This window comes from Stegostoma tigrinum, chromosome 13, assembly GCF_030684315.1.
Source record: "Stegostoma tigrinum isolate sSteTig4 chromosome 13, sSteTig4.hap1, whole genome shotgun sequence".
Lineage (NCBI taxonomy): Eukaryota > Metazoa > Chordata > Chondrichthyes > Orectolobiformes > Stegostomatidae > Stegostoma > Stegostoma tigrinum.
The window spans coordinates 9,007,861-9,027,860 of record NC_081366.1 but is presented as its reverse complement, the minus strand read 5'-3'; positions in this window follow the sequence as shown (position 1 = coordinate 9,027,860).

The following is a 20,000-nucleotide window of genomic DNA, read 5'->3' as shown; positions in this document are numbered from 1 at the left end:
GGATGGTCACCTGCATTATTGAGCGTGAGGGTGAGAATTTTTGATTGGAGCTGCTAGAATACTCAGGGCCACTTGAGGTCAGTGCAGATGGTGATTGGGGCACAGCAACCCAACACAGTCCCATTGTTACAGAGATAACAAAGTATGGAGCTGGATGAACACAGCAGACCAAGCAGCAACACATCCCTCACACCCCGCCCCCGCCACAACCGCCCAAAGAGGATCCCCCTCGTTCTCACACATCACCCCACCAACCTCCGGATGCAACGCATCATCCTCCGACACTTCCGCCATTTACAATCCGACCCCACCACCCAAGACATTTTACCATCCCCTCCTCTGTCTGCTTTCCGGAGAGACCACTCTCTCCGTGACTCCCTTGTTCGCTCCACACTGCCTTCCAACCCCACCACACCCGGCACCTTCCCCTGCAACCGCAGGAAGTGCTACACTTGCCCCCACACCTCCTCCCTCACCCCCATCCCAGGCCCCAGGATGACCTTCCATATCAAACAGATGTTCACCTGCACATCTGCCAATGTGGTATATTGAATCCATTGCAACCGGTGTGGCTTCCTCTACATTGGGGAAACCAAGCGGAGGCTTGGGGACCGCTTTGCAGAACACCTTGGCTCGGTTCGCAATAAACAACTGCACCTCCCAGTCGCGATCCATTTCAACTCCCCCTCCCAGTCCTCAGACGACATGTCCATCATGGGCCTCCTGCAGTGCCACAATGATGCCACCCGAAGGTTACAGGAACAGCAACTCATATTTCGCTTGGGAACCCTGCAGCCCAATGGTATCAATGTGGACTTCACCAGCTTCAAAATCTCCCCTTCCCCCACTGCATCCCAAAACCAGCCCAGCTCATCCCCTCCCCCCACTGCACCACACAACCAGCCCAGCCTGTCTCTGCCTCCCTAACCTGTTCTTCCTCTCACCCATCCCTTCCTCCCACCTCAACCCGCACCTCCATTTCCTACCTACTAACCTCATCCCAGCTCCTTGACCTGTCTGTCTTCCCTGGACTGACCTATCCCCTCCCTACCTCCCCACCTATACTCTCCTCTCCACCTATCTTCTTTTCTCTCCATCTTCGGTCCACCTCCCCCTCTCTCCCTATTTATTCCAGAACCCTCACCCCATCCCCCTCTCTGATGAAGGGTCTAGGCCCGAAACGTCAGCTTTTGTGCTCCTGAGATGCTGCTTGGCCTGCTGCGTTCATCCAGCCTCACATTTTATTATCTTGGATTCTCCAGCATCTGCAGTTCCCATTATCACATGGCCAAGCAGCATGTTTGTTCACAGAAAATGGCTCCATTCAGAGAACCACAATCACCAGCTCAGTGAGTTCAACAACCTCAGGACAGCCCTCACAGTGAGTGAGTGTCAGGATACATAAAATCTACAAGGCACAAGTCAGGAGTGTGACGGAATACTCCCCACTTGCCTGGTTGGGTGCAGCCCCAACAACACTCTAGAAGCTTGACACCATCCGGGACAAAGCAGCCGCTTGATTGGCACCACATCCACAAACATCCACTCCCCCCACCACCGACTCTCAGTAGCAGCAGTGTGTACCGCCTACAAGATACACTGCAGAAATTCACCAAAGATCCTCAGACAGCACCTTCCAAACCCACAACCACTTCCATCCAGAAGGACAAGGGCAGCAGATACATGGGAACACCACCAACTTCAAGTTCCCCTCCAAACCATTCACCATCCTGACTTGGGAACATATTGCCGTTCCTTCACTGTCGCTGGGTCAAAATCCTGGAATTCCCTCCATAGGGGCATTGTGGGTCAACCGATAGCACAGCGCCTGCAGCGGTTCAAGAAGACGGCTCCCCACCACCTTCTCAAGGGGCAACCAGGGACGGGTAGTAAATGCTGGTTATTAGAAAGCAATTACAAAAATAGATTAATTTTTTTAAAATACAAAATTTAAAAATTACAAACGTTTTAACAATACCGCACAGCCTGTGTTCCCTTCAGTTACTTTTATTCATGAACCAGAACAGCTCCCAATTTATGTATTATTTCATCAGATAAAACATAATGTCTAAAGCAATTATGGAATTGACTGGATTCATATTTTTAAAATGTGTAATAGAGTCACATTCTAGCACAGAAACAGATCCTTCTGCCTAACTTGTCCATCCCGACCAGATATCCTAAATTAATCCTGTCCCGTTTGCCACCATTTTTCCCATGTGAATGTGCCTTTTAACTGTACCAGCCTCCCCCACTTCCTCCGGCAGCTCATTCCATACACGCACCTCCCTCTGTGTGAAAAAGTTGCCCCAAGGTCCTTTTCAAATCTATGCCCTCTCACCTTCGACCTATTCCCGTCTAGTTTGGACTCCCCCACCCTGGGGAAAAGACCTTGAATATTCATCTAATCCATGTCCCTCATGGTTTTATAAATTTCTACATGGAAGAGACAGCTAGAGGGGAAAAAAAAGGAAAAGAGTGAGGGAGGTGTGAAAGAGAAAGAAAAGAGAGATGAAAATATTTGGGTAGAGATGGAGAAATGGAAAATATGGAGGGGGGGGGCGAAGAAAGAGAGAGAGAGCAAAGACAAAGGGAAAAGAATGAGAAAGAGCAAAGGAGAAGTGAAGAAAGAGAGGAAAGAGGAAACAAGAAAGGTGGAGAAGAAAAACAGTAAGAAATATAAATGCAATGGAAGAAGAGAGAATGCAAGTAAAAAATTTAAGAGAATGATGAAGAGAAAAGGGGATGTAAGCAACAAGTGGGTGGAAAACGGTGAAAGTTGAGGAAATGTGGAAATCGACCAGGGAAATTAGGAGAATCCAAGAAAAGAGAAAACGGGGTGTGTTGCCCTGGTAAAGGGCTGGAGATACTGGATTCAGGATTTATGAACATTGGAATATCACATTCCTGGCCTGGGAAAGGGGAAACGACATGTTGGTTGATGGGAGGAGATAATGGGAACTGCCCTTCGCCATCGACAATCCGACCCCACCACCCAACACATTTTTCCATCCCCACCCTTGTCTGCCTTCCGGAGAGACCACTCTCTCCGTGACTCCCTTGTTCGCTCCACACTGCCCTCCAACCCCACCACACCCGGCACCTTCCCCTGCAACCGCAGGAAATGTTACACTTGCCCCCACACCTCCTCCCTCACCCCTATCCCAGGCCCCAAGATGACATTCCACATTAAGCAGAGGTTCACCCGCACATCTGCCAATGTGATATACTGCATCCACTGTACCCGGTGTGGCTTCCTCTACATTGGGGAAACCAAGTGGAGGCTTGGGAACCGCTTTGCAGAACACCTCCGCTCAGTTCGCAACAAACAACTGCACCTCCCAGTCGCAAACCATTTCCATTCCCCCTCCCATTCTCTAGATGACATGTCCATCATGGGCCTCCTGCAGTGCCACAATGATGCCACCCGAAGGTTGCAGGAACAGCAACTCATATTCCGCCTGGGAACCCTGCAGCCCAATGGTATCAATGTGGACTTCACCAGTTTCGAAATCTCCCCTTCCCCAACTGCATCCCTAAACCAGCCCAGTTCGTCCCCTCCCCCCACTGCACCACACAACCAGCCCAGCTCTTCCCCCCCCCACCCACTGCATCCCAAAACCAGTCCAACCTGTCTCTGCCTCCCTAACCTGTTCTTCCTCTCACCCATCCCTTCCTCCCACCCCAAGCCGCACCCCCCGCTACCTACTAACCTCATCCCACCTCCTTGACCTGTCCGTCTTCCCTGGACTGACCTATCCCCTCCCTACCTCCCCACCTACACCCTCTCCACCTATCTTCTTTACTCTCCATCTTCGGTCCGCCTCCCCCTCTCTCCCTATTTATTCCAGAACCCTCACCCCATCCCCCTCTCTGATAAAGGGTCTAGGCCCGAAACGTCAGCTTTTGTGCTCCTGAGATGCTGCTTAGCCTGCTGTGTTCATCCAACCTTACATTTTGTTATGTTGGTCGATGGCGCCATCTCGTGTTCAAACAAGAGACTGCCGTACATACTGCACTGGATAAAATCTCCAGCTCGCAGCGATCTGACTGCAGCAACGAGAAGATCAAGCCCCTCCACGTCACAGAAATGTATCCAGCTGGATTCAGCTGCCTCTGCCATTGGTCAGCGAGGATCATGCTATCATTGGCATCAGAATGTGTGGGTTCACTCCAGAGGTCTGAACCCGCAAAATCCACCGAAAAAGAAACCCTGAGTAAGACTGAGGGAGTGCTGCACTGTCAGAGGGTCAGTACTGAGGGAGTGCCGCACTGTCAGAGGGTCAGTACTGAGGGAGTGCCGCACTGTCAGAGGGTCAGTACTGAGGGAGTGCCGCACTGTCAGAGGGTCAGTACTGAGGGAGCGCCACACTGTCAGAGGGTCAGTACTGAGGGAGTGCCGCACTGTCAGAGGGTCAGTACTGAGGGAGTGCTGCACTGTCAGAGGGTCAGTACTGAGGGAGTGCTGCACTGTCAGAGGGTCAGTACTGAGGGAGTGCTGCACTGTCAGAGGGTCAGTACTGAGGGAGTGCCACACTGTCAGAGGGTCAGTACTGAGGGAGTGCTGCACTGTCAGAGGGTCAGTACTGAGGGAGTGCCGCACTGTCAGAGGGTCAGTACTGAGGGAGTGCTGCACTGTCAGAGGGTCAGTACTGAGGGAGTGCCGCACTGTCAGAGGGTCAGTACTGAGGGAGCGCCGCACTGTCAGAGGGTCAGTACTGAGGGAGTGCTGCACTGTCAGAGGGTCAGTACTGAGGGAGTGCCGCACTGTCGGAGGGTCAGTACTGAGGGAGCACCACACTGTCAGAGGGTCAGTACTGAGGGAGTGCTGCACTGTCAGAGGGTCAGTACTGAGGGAGCACCACACTGTCAGAGGGTCAGTACTGAGGGAGTGCCGCACTGTCAGAGGGTCAGTACTGAGGGAGTGCTGCACTGTCAGAGGGTCAGTACTGAGGGAGTGCCGCACTGTCAGAGGGTCAGTGCTGAGGGAGTGCCACACTGTCAGAGGGTCAGTACTGAGGGAGTGCTGCACTGTCAGAGGGTCAGTACTGAGGGAGTGCTGCACTGTCAGAGGGTCAGTACTGAGGGAGTGCCGCACTGTCAGAGGGTCGGTACTGAGGGAGTGCTGCACTGTCAGAGGGTCAGTACTGATGGAGTGCTGCACTGTCAGAGGGTCAGTACTGAGGGAGTGCCGCACTGTCAGAGGGTCAGTACTGAGGGAGTGCCGCACTGTCAGAGGGTCAGTACTGAGGGAGTGCCGCACTGTCAGAGGGTCAGTACTGAGGGAGTGCTACACTGTCAGAGGGTCAGTACTGAGGGAGTGCCGCACTGTCAGAGGGTCAGTACTGAGGGAGTGCCGCACTGTCAGAGGGTCAGTACTGAGGGAGTGCCACACTGTCAGAGGGTCAGTACTGAGGGAGTGCCGCACTGTCAGAGGGTCAGTGCTGAGGGAGTGCTGCACTGTCAGAGGGTCAGTACTGAGGGAGTGCCGCACTGTCGGAGGGTCAGTACTGAGGGAGAGTTGCATTTTCAGAGGAATTGTTCTGTACAACTGGGGATGTCATCCTGAGGCTCCATGCCTGTGAGCCAGTGCTGAATGAGCACCAGAGTATCTGCAGCTTCGTAATGAGGGATTGCCACACTTTTAGATGGTCAATGCTGTGGCAGTGGTGGACTGTTGGAGCAGCAGCACTGAAGGAGTCGTAGGTATGTAAAATAGATTTCCCTCATGTCATCTTTACTTCCTTTGCCGTTCACTTCCAATTGATGGTGCCTGGTTTTCATCCTTCTCCAGTGGGGAATTTCTCTGGTGCTGAACACATCTTACGGATGTTTTGTCAGCCCTGTCCAAGGTGGACGTCCCAGTTTACGCTCAGAAAGCCCTGTTGGAAGTATAGTTTGCATTTCCTCCAATATCTTCACATACCTAAAGTGTGATGATCCAGAAAAATGAGGCCAGACCAGTTTATTGTAAGATCCTTGCCTCTCCCTTCAGAATTTGATTGTGGATGATCAGCTATGATCATAATGAATGGTGGTGCTGGCTCGAAGGGCCGAATGGCCTACTCCAGCACCTTCTGTCTATTGTCTGTTGTCTAATTTCTGTATCCTGCATGTTACTGCTTTCCCAACCATTCCTGCCACCTTGTGCCTAGTCCTTTTGCTTCCACCCCATTAAAATTCATATTTTTTAAGCCATTCACAGAGCTGGCTTTTGCTGAATAAGCCAGCATTTATTGCCAGTCCCTAGTTGCAATCGATGGCAGTTGTCCATCACATTGCTGTGAGACAGGAGTCACACGTAGCCCCCTAGCAGTGGGGGTAAGGTGTTCTCAAGGAGCATCATCAGATCCAAAACATTAACTCTGATTTCTCTCCACAGATGCTGCCACACCTTCTGAGTTTTCCCAGCGATTCCTGGGGTTTTTTCCTGTGTAAGGATGAAAGATTTCCTTCCCTGAAGGACCTTTGTGATGGATTTTTACAGCAACTGACAGTGTTCAATACTAGAATTATAATCCCAAATCTTTGTTTCAACTCACTTCACATTCCACCATCTGCCAATTTGAAACCGGGCCACTGGAACATTACCTGGATCTCTGGATTAATAGTCCATTGATAATATCGCTAGGCAGTTGTCCCCTAAATGATTTTGAATGCCTGTCTTGTTCCAAAAGACATGATTTCCCACTTGTGCACCTTAAAGTGTCTCTGCCTGTTCCATCTGCTCTCCCCGCTAAAATTTACTCTAATTGTTCCTCGTGTTAGCAGTTCCTGTCATCACAGCAATGTGATGGACTCTGAACTGCCATCGATTGCAACTTGGGACTGGCAATAAATGCTGGCTTATTCAGCAAAAGCCAACTCTGTGAATGGCTTAAAAAAATACTAATTTTAGCTGAGGCTTGGGAGTGAAGGGCAGAATTTCCAAACTGTGTCATCCACAGTTTGGAAATTCTGCCCTTCACTCCCAATCCTCAGTTGTTATTGTATCATTGAGTCAATCGGTGGCCGCTTGTTGTGAAATGTTCAGGGAATTGCAGGTGGTTATTGAGACTCAAGCAGCTTGTGGGGCAGATATGACGCTCCACGTCTGTATGCAGATTTCAAATCCCAATGAGATAAATTGTCCCCTGTTTTGGTGAGTAGAACGACCTATTGCAGATAGGACACAAAGTTCTAGGAAAGAATGTCGGTAAACATTAGCCCACACGCTTTCTGGCTCGTTTCTGAGTGACCTGCACACATGACCCCAGGAGTTTTATCAAAGAGTTTGGAAAGTGCCACACTGACAGGTGAGCTGTTTTACAACCGAGATGTTAAACCAAAGCCCCAGCTTCCTTCTCAAAAAGCCATGAAAGACCCAATGGCTTCAAGGCTGAGAGAGACATTTTTAATCAGGAAGGGAATCGAAGATTATGGGGTACAGTGAGAAAGCAATATTAAGGATTAAAATATTAGCCATGATCTCATTGAAGCAGACTTGATGGACTGAACGGTCTACTTGGAGTCATGGAGATGTACAGCACAGAAATGGACCCTTCGGTCCAACATGTCCACACCAACCAGTTATCCTAAATTAATCTAGTCCCATTTGCCAGCATTTGGCCCATATCCCTCTAAACCCTTCCTATATATGTACCCATCCAGATGCCTTTTAAATGTTGTAATTATACCAGCCTCCACCAGCAGCTCATTCCATACACGCACCACCCTCTGCGTGAAAAAGTTGCCCCTTAGCTGCCTCTCCCTGTAGCTCAAGCCCTTCAACCCTGGCAACATTCTTTGTTGATCTTTTCTGAACCCTTCCAAGTCTAACAACATCCTTTCTATTGCAGAGAGACTGGAATTGCATGTAGTGGCCTAATCAATGTTCTGTACAGCAACAACATGACCGCCCAACTCCTATGCTCAATGCACTGACCAATAAAGGTGAGCATACCATCTCCCTGTCTACCTGCGACTCCACTTCAAAGGAACTATTTGCTCCAACGTCTCCTGGTCTTAGGACAAACTCCCTCCTAGGTTCCATTTCCTCCCCTGATACCAGTGAAGCAGATGCTTGTGGGAGCTTGCTGTGCTCACATTGCTTGCTGAGTTTCCTCACATTGCTCAGTTCTGTGTCAGCTGCAAACTGCTTTGGGTGTTCTTCATACAACACAGCGTGGAGCTGGAGGAGCACAGCCGGCCAGGGAGCATCAACCATCAGAGAGAAGGCTCCCGACGCCAAACGTCAGCTTTCCTGCTCCTCTGATGCTGCTTGGCTTGCTGTGTTCCTCCAGCTCTACACCTTGTCATCTGAGACTCCAGCATTGGCAGCTCTTACTATCTTTGGGTGTTCTTGACCTTGTGAACGGTGCTATAGAAATGCCAGTTTTTTCTTACATCATTGGGTTCCCTGCTCAGTAAACCATCATTCTGCAGCCTACTACCATCTGTGAACTGCCAACAGTGTGCACCACCAAGAAGCCACTGCCCAGTGAGAGAGAGAGAGAATGGGAACTGAGAGAAAGAGAGGGGAGAACAAAGAGAGATAGAGACTGGGATCAGAGAGAGAGAGAGATAGAGAGAGGGACTCTGGGTCACAGAGAACAGACTGCGAGCGGAGAGAGAAAGAAAGGAGACATTGGGGGACAGTGTGAGAGAAAGAGTCTGGGTGCAGAGAGAGGCATGGAGAGACAGGGTGGGGGCATGTAAGAGAGAAATGTGAGGCACAGAGAGACAGATTGAGGACAGACAAATGAACAGAGGGAGCAAGATTGGGGGACAGAGTAGTTGAGGGCCAGAGAATGAGAGATAGCTTGGGGACAAGAAGACAGAGTGTGCGAGATAGTCTGGCAGAGAGACAGAGACAGAGAGAGAAGGAGAAGGAGACAGTGAGGAACTATCTGGGGACAGAGAAACAGAGAGATATTCTGGGGACAGAGAGAGAGAGAATTAGGGATAACCCTGGCAAAAGAGGTAGTCTGAGAATAGAGAAAGAGAGACTGGGGACAGAGAGAGAGAGAATTAGGGATAACCCTGGCAAAAGAGGTAGTCTGAGAATAGAGAAAGAGAGACTGGGGACAGAGATGTTGAGGGACATATAGAGAGAGAGAGAGAGAGAGAGACAGTTGGGTGAAGGAGCAGTGCTCCAAAAGCTTATGATTTCATGTAAACCTGTTGGACTATAACCTGGTGTTGTGTGACTGATGACTGTCCACCCCAGACCAACACCAGCATGTCAACATCGTAGTCTGGTGACAAAGAAAGAGTCAGAAAGAGAGAGAGAGAGAGACAGAAAGAAGAGAAAGTCTTAACCCAGAGGCAGGAGCACTATTGCTGCCTGACAAGAACCCTCCCGTTAATCTTCAGCACTCAGGGCAATATAAGCCGAGTCCATGCTTTTCTCTCCCAACATATTAAACACAAACATTGAGGTTATGGTCTGAATGTTGTTGGAACAAGGTGAAGTGAAGGGATTGGTGCTGATTGGTGCTGCTAGCCCCAAAAACAGGTCAAATGTGATGGCAGGATAACTGTCAGTCATTTACCAGCCAATGGAGAAACATAACAGATTGAAACCTGGACTTTCACTCCTGGGTCAGAGTGCACAATACTGAAAGGTGCAACTGGGTGTGGACAGACTGGCCAATGGGCAAAATGCTGGTCACCCCAGATCAATGAATCCCTCTTTCACCATGCCAATCCATTTCCAACCCTGCGGCCATCAACCTGAGAGGTTTAATGTGGACAATGCCAATTTAATACATAGCACTGCAGGTCTGATGGCCTGAGCACCCTCCTCCTGCACTAAAACTCTTCCAGCTCTCTCTGGTTGAAATTGCACAGCCCCTAGGACCATTGGCCAGGAACCTGCGGCTTCCAGGAAACTGTGAAACTAAATAAACTGCAGCTGATCACAGACCTTGCTGTGTAAATATGGAGGACAAATGCAAACAGAGAAACATCCCAACTGCGAGGGCAGTGAGCAATTACAAAGTGAAGAATTGATCCAGCTGTGTATAAACCCCACCATCAGACACATAAAATCCTCACTTCCAGAAATATACAATCCCTACCCCAGCTACATATAATCCCCACACCAGCTACATATAATCCCCACCCTCACCTACATATAATCCCCACACCCAGCTACATATAATCCCCACCCCAGCTACATATAATCCCCACACCCAGTTACATATAATCCCCACACCAGCTACATATAATCCCCACACCCAGTTACATATAATCCCCACACCAGCTACATATAATCCCCACCCTCACCTACATATAATCCCCACCCCAGCTACATATAATCCCCACCCTCACCTACATATAATCCCCACACCCATGGATATATAATCCCCACCATCACCTACATATAACCTTCACCCCAGCTACATATAATCCCCACACCAGCTACATATAATCCCCACCCTCACCTACATATAATCCCCACACCCAGCTACATATAATCCCCACCCCAGCTACATATAATCCCCACCCTCACCTACATATAATCCCCACACCCAGCTACATATAATCCCCACGCCCAGTCTCATATAATCCCCACACCCAGTCTCATATAATCTCCACACCCAGTCTCATATAATCTCCACACCCAGTTACATATAATCCCCACACCTAGTCTCATATAATCCCCACACCCAGTTACATATAATCCCCACACCCAGTCTCATATAATCCCCACACCCAGTTATTTATAATCCCCACACCCAGTCTCATATAATCCCCACAACCAGTCTCATATAATCCCCATACCCAGTTACATATAATCCCCACACCCAGTCTCATATAATCCCCACACCCAGTTATTTATAATCCCCACACCCAGTCTCATATAATCCCCACACCCAGTTACTTATAATCCCCACACCCAGTCTCATATAATCCCCACAACCAGGTACATATAATCCCCACACCCAGTCTCATATAATCCCCACACCCAGTCTCATATAATCCCCACAACCAGTCTCTCATAATCCCCATACCCAGTTACATATAATCCCCACACCCAGTCTCATATAATCCCCACACCCAGTCTCATATAATCCCCACAACCAGTCTCTCATAATCCCCATACCCAGTTACATATAATCCCCACACCCAGTCTCATATAATCCCCATACCCAGTTACTTATAATCCCCACACCCAGTCTGATATAATCTCCACACACAGTTATTTATAATCCCCACACCCAGTCTCATATAATCCCCACACCCAGTTATTTATAATCCCCACACCCAGTCTGATATAATCCCCACACCCAGGTACATATAATCCCCACACCCAGTCTGATATAATCCCCACACCCAGTTACATATAATCCCCACACCAGCTACATATAATCCCCACCCTCACCTACATATAATCCCCACCCCAGCTACATATAATCCCCACCCTCACCTACATATAATCCCCACACCCATGGATATATAATCCCCACCATCACCTACATATAACCTTCACCCCAGCTACATATAATCCCCACACCAGCTACATATAATCCCCACCCTCACCTACATATAATCCCCACACCCAGCTACATATAATCCCCACCCCAGCTACATATAATCCCCACCCTCACCTACATATAATCCCCACACCCAGCTACATATAATCCCCACGCCCAGTCTCATATAATCCCCACACCCAGTCTCATATAATCTCCACACCCAGTCTCATATAATCTCCACACCCAGTTACATATAATCCCCACACCTAGTCTCATATAATCCCCACACCCAGTTACATATAATCCCCACACCCAGTCTCATATAATCCCCACACCCAGTTATTTATAATCCCCACACCCAGTCTCATATAATCCCCACAACCAGTCTCATATAATCCCCATACCCAGTTACATATAATCCCCACACCCAGTCTCATATAATCCCCACACCCAGTTATTTATAATCCCCACACCCAGTCTCATATAATCCCCACACCCAGTTACTTATAATCCCCACACCCAGTCTCATATAATCCCCACAACCAGGTACATATAATCCCCACACCCAGTCTCATATAATCCCCACACCCAGTCTCATATAATCCCCACAACCAGTCTCTCATAATCCCCATACCCAGTTACATATAATCCCCACACCCAGTCTCATATAATCCCCACACCCAGTCTCATATAATCCCCACAACCAGTCTCTCATAATCCCCATACCCAGTTACATATAATCCCCACACCCAGTCTCATATAATCCCCATACCCAGTTACTTATAATCCCCACACCCAGTCTGATATAATCTCCACACACAGTTATTTATAATCCCCACACCCAGTCTCATATAATCCCCACACCCAGTTATTTATAATCCCCACACCCAGTCTGATATAATCCCCACACCCAGGTACATATAATCCCCACACCCAGTCTGATATAATCTCCACACACAGTCTCACACAATCTCCACCTCCAGCCCTGTATAATCTTCACCCTCAGGTACATATAACCTCTACCTTCAACCTTCTATATAACCTTCAACCACGTTTATAGACACCACATCCAGACACACATAATCTCCACAGACAGTCAGGTATAAACCCCAACCCCAGCCACATATAATCCCCTCTGCCAGCAATGTATAACCCACACCCCCAGCCAGGTGAAATTCTCCGCCACCCACCACCATTTGAGCACTACCCCCCCACCCCGCCAGGGGTGTTGCACTGCTGGAGGTGCCATCATTCAGACAAGGTCCCATCTCATGTCCCTGCCCATTATTCCAAGGTGTCTGTAACAAAAGGGTCTGGAAGGACCAGGCATGGTCGCCTGGGTGCCCAGCAGGGGAGTTCACTCCTCACCCGACATCAGAGCACACGTGTTTGTGGGATCGTGCTGTGCACTATCTAGCTGCCACGCTTCCCAGTGACCACTCTTCAGGATAATAAAATGTGAGGCTGGATGAACACAGCAGGCCCAGCAGCATCTCAGGAGCACAAAAGCTGACGTTTCGGGCCTAGACCCTTCATCAGAGAGGGGGATGGGGTGAGGGAACTGGAATAAATAGGGAGAGAGGGGGAGGCGGACCGAAGATGGAGAGCAAAGAAGATAGGTGGAGAGAGTGTAGGTGGGGAGGTAGGGAGGGGATAGGTCAGTCCAGGGAAGACGGACAGGTCAAGGAGGTGGGATGAGGTTAGTAGGTAGGAGATGGAGGTGCGGCTTGAGGTGGGAGGAAGGGATGGGTGAGAGGAAGAACAGGTTGGGGAGACTGACCTATCCCCTCCCTACCTCCCCACCTATACTCTCCTCTCCACCTATCTTCTTTTCTCTCCATCTTCGGTCCGCCTCTCCCTCTCTCCCTATTTATTCCAGTTCCCTCTCCCCATCCCCCTCTCTGATGAAGGGTCTAGGCCCGAAACGTCAGCTTTTGTGCTCCTGAGATGCTGCTTGTCCTGCTGTGTCCATCCAGCTCCACACTTTATTAACTTGGATTCTCCAGCGTTTGCAGTTCCCATTATCACCACTCTTTAGGAGTTTGGCCCTTCATTGGCCAAAGAGCCCCAGCGCCAGCTGGAGGACCTGGCACGCCTCCAACGCCAAAGATCACAAAGGCTGCAAGAGGACAGAGGATCTGCTCCCATCACCCCAAACTTCCGAGTGAAGGACTGTGGGACACAGGAGGAGCTGGACGTCACAGGGCTGCTGGACGTTACCCCGGTAACCAGATAAACGCAAGAATAACCCAGGGCCTGGGCCACTAGTTGTGAATTAGTTGAGGAATAATGACGATAAAGTAGTCTTTACCATTGCCAGGCATGAAGGCGGCTGCTTGGATTGGTTTGATGAGGAGACGTGAATTGTCCATTTGGCCCATCCAGTTTGCGCTGGCAATTGTTGTCCAAATGAGCTGCTACGCTAACAGCGTGACTCTCTGCTCAGGTCCCTCTCTCCTCCAACCTCCCGGACTAACTGGGACAGGTCGGCCATCCCTCAGTGAGTTGCCCTCTCGATTGACTCTGGTTCAGAGTTTGGCTGTTGGGGTTTTCACTCTCCGTCTGTCGGGGAGGTGAAATGAAGTGAGGAAGAAACAAAGTGGTTGACCACAGCCAGGATGGAGGACTGGGCTAAAGCCACTGGATTCTAAACTCCAGAGATCCAGGGTGATATGCCGAGGATGTGGTTTATCAGTCACTGCATCGCAGCAACTGGTGGAGCCTACGTTAGGTTCATAAATCTGGAATAGAATATTAATCTCCGTTATGATAACCATGAGACTACCCAAAATTGTTGTAAAAAAAACCCATCTGATTCACTAATGTCCTTAAGGGAAGGAAATCTGTCATTCTTTTACCTGGTCTAGCCTCCATGTGACTCCAGACCGCAGCAATGTGTTTAAATCTTAATGATCTGCTGGGTAATTAGGAATGGGCCATGGCATGGCAAGCGTTGTCCATGTCAATTAAAGGAACTGGAGTGTGCTGGGCATTAAGGGATGAAATTGGGAAGGGCCCTGTTTGCTTGTTGATTGGCACAGGGCTCAGTTTTCTGGCCATGTCAGAGTGCCAGTGTAAGAGAAGGCTGAGGATGCCCAACTGGTGGTCGCAGATATTGGCACTCATCGCCCAGATAAGTGAACAAAGTTGCAGAGGTCCCAAGCATTTTTCTCTCGACTGCGCCCAGCTTGTTTCAGAGCTGTGTGATAGTTTGTGAGCAGCAGCTCCCCACTGTGTAACCACACTCACAAATGCCATTTCTCCTCTGTGGGTGGCACTCTGAGGCCTGGGCACACCCCCTCCCCCTTCCAATCCCAGTAATTCAACATACATTAGAACGGGCTGAGAGATTCACCCATTGATTCATCACCATCCAGAAGTGGGACCCCTGGAAAGTATTCTTGCCTGTGTGCTTCTCGATCCCGTGAGCATCATCACCGCTTCTTTATTCATTCACAAGATGAGGGTGTTGCTGGCCAGTCAGCATTTATTGCCCATCCCTAATTGCCCAGAGGGCAGTTACAAGTCAACCACATTGCTGTGGGTCAGGAGTCACATGCAGGCCAGGTAAGGATAGCAGTTTCCTTGCCTAAAGGACATTAGTGATGGATCGTCCCACAATTAACAAAGGGTTCATAGTCATCGCTAGATTCCAAATTCCAGACTCTTATTGAATTCCAGCTCGACCCTCTGCCATGATGGGTCCCCAGAACATGACTGGGTGTCTGGATTAACAGCCCGGTGCCATCACCGCCCTGTGAAATTTCCTACCATGTCCTCTCCGACTGCAAAGAGATTATTTGAGTGCAAGTTTTGTCTCAGGTGGGAAGACATTTTCAAGTAAAGGCAAAATTGAGCCAACGCTGGAAATCTGAAATGTACGTGGAAATCACTGGAGAAACCCAGCGGGGCTGGAATATCAGAGGAGAGTTAACATTCGGAGTCTGGTATTTTGTTTGTATTCACTCATGGGATGTGGGATCTGGGATGTGGGATGTGGATGAGCCAACATTTATTACCTGCCTCAGGTTACCCCTTGAGAAGGTGGGGGAGAGCTGTCTTCCCACCTGCTGCAGTCCACCTGCTGTGGGGTGACCCACAATGCCCTTAGGGAGGAAATTCCAGGATTTTGGCCCAGCGCCAGTGAAGGAACGGCATATATTTCCAAGTCAGGATGGTAGGTGTCTTGGAGCCGAACTTGAAGGTGGTGGTGCTCCCATGTACCTGCTGCCCCCGTCCTTCTAGATGGAAGTGGTCGTGGGTTTGGAAGGTGCTGTCTGAGGATCTTTGGTGAACTTCTGCAGTGCATCTTGTAGATAGTACACACTACTGAGCATCGGTGGAGAGAGTGGGTGCTTGTGGATGTGGTGCCAGTCAAGCGGGCTGCTTTGTCCTGGACGGTTTTGAACTTCTTGAGTGTTGTTGGGGCTGCATTCATCCAGGTAAGTGGGGAGTATTCCATCACACTCCTGGTCTGTGCTTTATATAGATGTTGGACAGGCTCTGGGGAGTTAGAAGATGTGGGAATTGTCGAACTTTAGTTCTGCTTGAACCAGAGAAACTGGAATCAATTGGAATTGAGAAAAACCAGTCGAGAAGTTGACCTGAGGCCTCTTTGAACAGGAAACTGCAGCGAACAGATTGACTCAGTTCCAAACTCCAGCTGAACCAATCAAGTTTAAAGACATTGCACATATGAGGGAACCATTTGATGTTCTGGATGTCAGTTTGCTCGCTGAGCTGGAAGGTTAGTTTTCAGATGTTTCGTCACCATTCTAGGTAACATCAGTGAGCCTCCAATGAAGCGCTGGTGTTATGTCCCGCTTTCTATTTATCTGTTTAGGTTTCCTTGCGTTGGTGATGTCATTTCCTGTTCTTTTTCTCAGAGGATGGCAGATTGACTCCAAATCAATGTGTTTGTTGATGGAATTCCGGTTGGAATGCCATGCTTCTAGGAATTCTCGTGCTTGTCTCTGTTTGGCTTGTCCTAGGATGGATGTGTTGTCCCAATCAAAGTGGTGTCCTTCCTCATCTGTATGTAAGGATACGAGTGATAGTGGGTCATGTCGTTTTGTGGCTCGTTGATGTTCATGTATCCTGGTGGCTAGCTTCCTGCCAGTTTGTCCAATGTAGTGTTTGTCACAGTTCTTGCAAGGTATTTTGTAGATGACGTTCGTTTTGCTTGTTGTCTGTATAGGGTCTTTTACGTTCGTGAGCTGCTGTTTTAGTGTGTTGGTGGGTTTGTGGGCTACCCTGATGCCAAGAGGCCCGAGTATTCTGGCAGTCATTTCAGAAATGTCTTTGATGTAGGGGAGCGTGGTTATGGTTTCTGAGCCCGTTTTGTCTGTTTGTTTGGGTTTATTGCTGAGAAATCGGCGGACTGTGTTCATAGGGTACCCATTCTTTTGGGAACTTCAAACCAGCGTCTACAGGAAAACAACACATACGGACCAAATACTGAACTACAGGAGCAACCATCCCAACACCCACAAACAAAGCTGCATTAGAACATTATTCCAACGAGCCACCACACACTGGAGCACAGAGGATCTACACAGAGCAGAAGAAAATCACCTGTACAGTGTATTCAAAAAGAACGGGTACCCTATGAACACAGTCCGCCGATTTCTCAGCAATAAACCCAAACAAACAGACAAAATGGGCCCATAAACCATAACCACTCTCCCCTACATCAAAGACATTTCCGCAATGACTGCCAGACTACTCGGACCTCTTGGCATCAGGGTAGCCCACAAACCCACCAATACACTAAAACAGCAGCTCACGAACTTAAAAGACCCTATACAGACAACAAATAAAACAAATGTCATCTACAAAATACCTTGCAAGAACTGTGACAAACACTACATTGGACAAACTGGCAGAAAGCTAGCCACCAGGATACATGAACATCAACTAGCCACAAAACGACATGACCCACTATCACTAGTACCCTTACATACAGATGAGGAAGGACACCACTTTGATTGGGACAACACATCCATCCTAGGACAAGCCAAACAGAGACATGCACGGGAATTCCTAGAAGCATGGCATTCCAACCGGAACTCCATCAACAAACACATTGATTTGGAGCCAATCTACCATCCCCTGAGAAAAAGAACAGGAAATGACATCACCAATGCAGGAAATGACATCACCAACCCAAGGAAACCTAACCAGATAAATAGAAAGCAGGACATAACATCAGCGCTTCGTCGGAGGCTCACTGATGATGTTACCTAGAATGGTGACGAAACGTCTGAAAACTAACCTTCCAGCTCAGCGAGCAAACTGACATCCAGAACCTCAACCTGAGCTACAAATCTTCTCAAAACTCGCTAACCATTTGATGATTTCTGTTGCTGCTGCAGTGCACGATAGGAGGGTGACACGGTGGCTCAGTGGTTTGCACTGCTGCCTCACAGCGCCAGGAGCCCAGGTTCAATTCCACCCTCAGGCAATGCCTGTGTGGAGTTTGCACCTTTTCCCCATGTCTGTGGGGGTTTCCTCCCATAGTCCAAAGATGTGCAGATTAGGTGGATTCGCCATAGGAAATAACCCATAGTGTTCAGGGATGTGTCGGTGAGTTGAATTATAGGGGAGATGGATCAGGGTGGGATGCTCAGAGGGTCAGTGTGAACTTGTTGGGCTGAAGGGTCTGTTTCCACACTGTAGGGATTCTATGATCTTTTCACTTGTGACATAATTGGTTCTATTCCTGAATAGCAACAGGTCCATAACCTGCGGGCTGGAAAATTACTATCTTGTCGAAATGCAGCCCTGTTGGAAGCACTTCTGTTTGTTGTCCCGTTTTTAAAACCCTTACACCAAGAAACAAAATTACATGAGGTGAGAAAAACATTAAATGGAGATTGGGATTTTTTGAGATTTACACAAGAACAAAATGTTACAAGGATTCATGTCATTATGGTAACAAGGTGTAGAGCTGGATGAACACAGCAGGCCAAGCAGCATCAGAGGAGCAGGAAGGCTGATGTTTCAGGCATAGACCCTTCTTCAGAAATGGGGGAGGGGAGAGGGTTCTGAAATAAATAAGGAGAGAGAGGGAGGCAGATAGAAAATGGATAGAGGAGAAGATAGGTGGAGAGGAGACAGACAAGTTAAAGGGGTGGGAATGGAGCCAGTAAGGGTGAGTATAGGTGGGAAGTTAGGAAGGGGATAGGTCAGTCCAGGGAGAACAGGCAGGTCAAGGGGGCGGTAGAGGTTAGTGGGTAGGAGATGGGGTGGAAGGAGGGGATAAGGTGGGAGGAAGGACAGGTTAGGGAGGCGAGGACGAGCTGGGCTGGTTTTGGGATGCAGTGGGGTAGGGGAGATTTTGAAGCTTGTGATATGCACACTGATACCATTGGGCTGCAGGATTCCCAAGCAGAATATGAGTTGCTGTTCCTGCAACCTTTGGGTGGCATCATTGTGGCACTGCAGGAGGCCCAGGATGGACATATCATCTAAAGAATGGGAGGGGGAGTTAAAATGGTTCACGACTGGGAGGTGCAGTTGTTATTGCGAAGCGAGCAGAGGTGTTCTGCAAAGCGGTCCCCAAGCCTCCGCTTGGTTTCCCCAATGTAGAGAGAGCCACAACGGGAACAGCGGATGCAGTATACCACATTAGCAAGGGAACATCTGTTTGATGTGAAAGGTCTTCCTGGGGCCTGGGATGGGGGTGAGGGAGGAGGTGTAGGGGCAGGTGTAGCACTTCCTGCAGTTGCAGGGAAAAGTGCCGGGTGTGGTGGGGCTGGAGGGGAGTGTGGAGCGGATAAGGGAGTCACGGAGAAAGTGGTCCCTCTGGGAAGCAGTTAACGGTGGGGAGGGAAAAATATCTTTGGTGGATGGGGTCGGATTGTACATGGCGGAAGTGTCGGAGGGTGATGCTTTGGATCCGGAGGTTGGTAGAGTGGTACGTGACGATGAGGGGGATTCTGTTTTGGTTGTTATTGCGGGGGCGCAGTGTGAGGGATGAGTTGCGAGAAATGCAGGCGACACGGTCGAGGGCATTCTTGACCACTGAGGGAGGGAAGTTGCGGTCCTTTAAAAACAAGGACATCTGGGATATCCAGGAGTGGAATGCCTCATCCTGGGAGCAGATACGGTGGTGGCGAAGGAATTGGGGATAGGGGATAGAATTTTTGCAGGAAGGTGGGTGGGAGGAGGTGGGTTTGAAATAGATATCGGTTTCTAGCTGGTTGCCTGAGATGGAGACAGAGAGGTCCAGGAAGGTGAGGGATGTGTTGGAGATGGCCCAGGTGAACTGAAGGTTGGGGTGGAAGGTGTTGGTGAAGTGGATGAACTGTTCGAGCTCCTCTGGGGAGCATGAGGCGGCACCGATACAGTCATCAATGTACCGGAGGAAGAGGTGGGGTTTGGGGCCTGTTTAGGTGCGGAAGAGGGACTGTTCCCTTTGTCTGTAGGAAGTGGGAGGAATTGAAAGAGAATTTATTGAGCGTGAGGACGAGTTCGACCAGGTGGATGAGGGTGTTAATGGAGGGGGAGTGGTCGGGACTGCGGGATGGGAAGAAG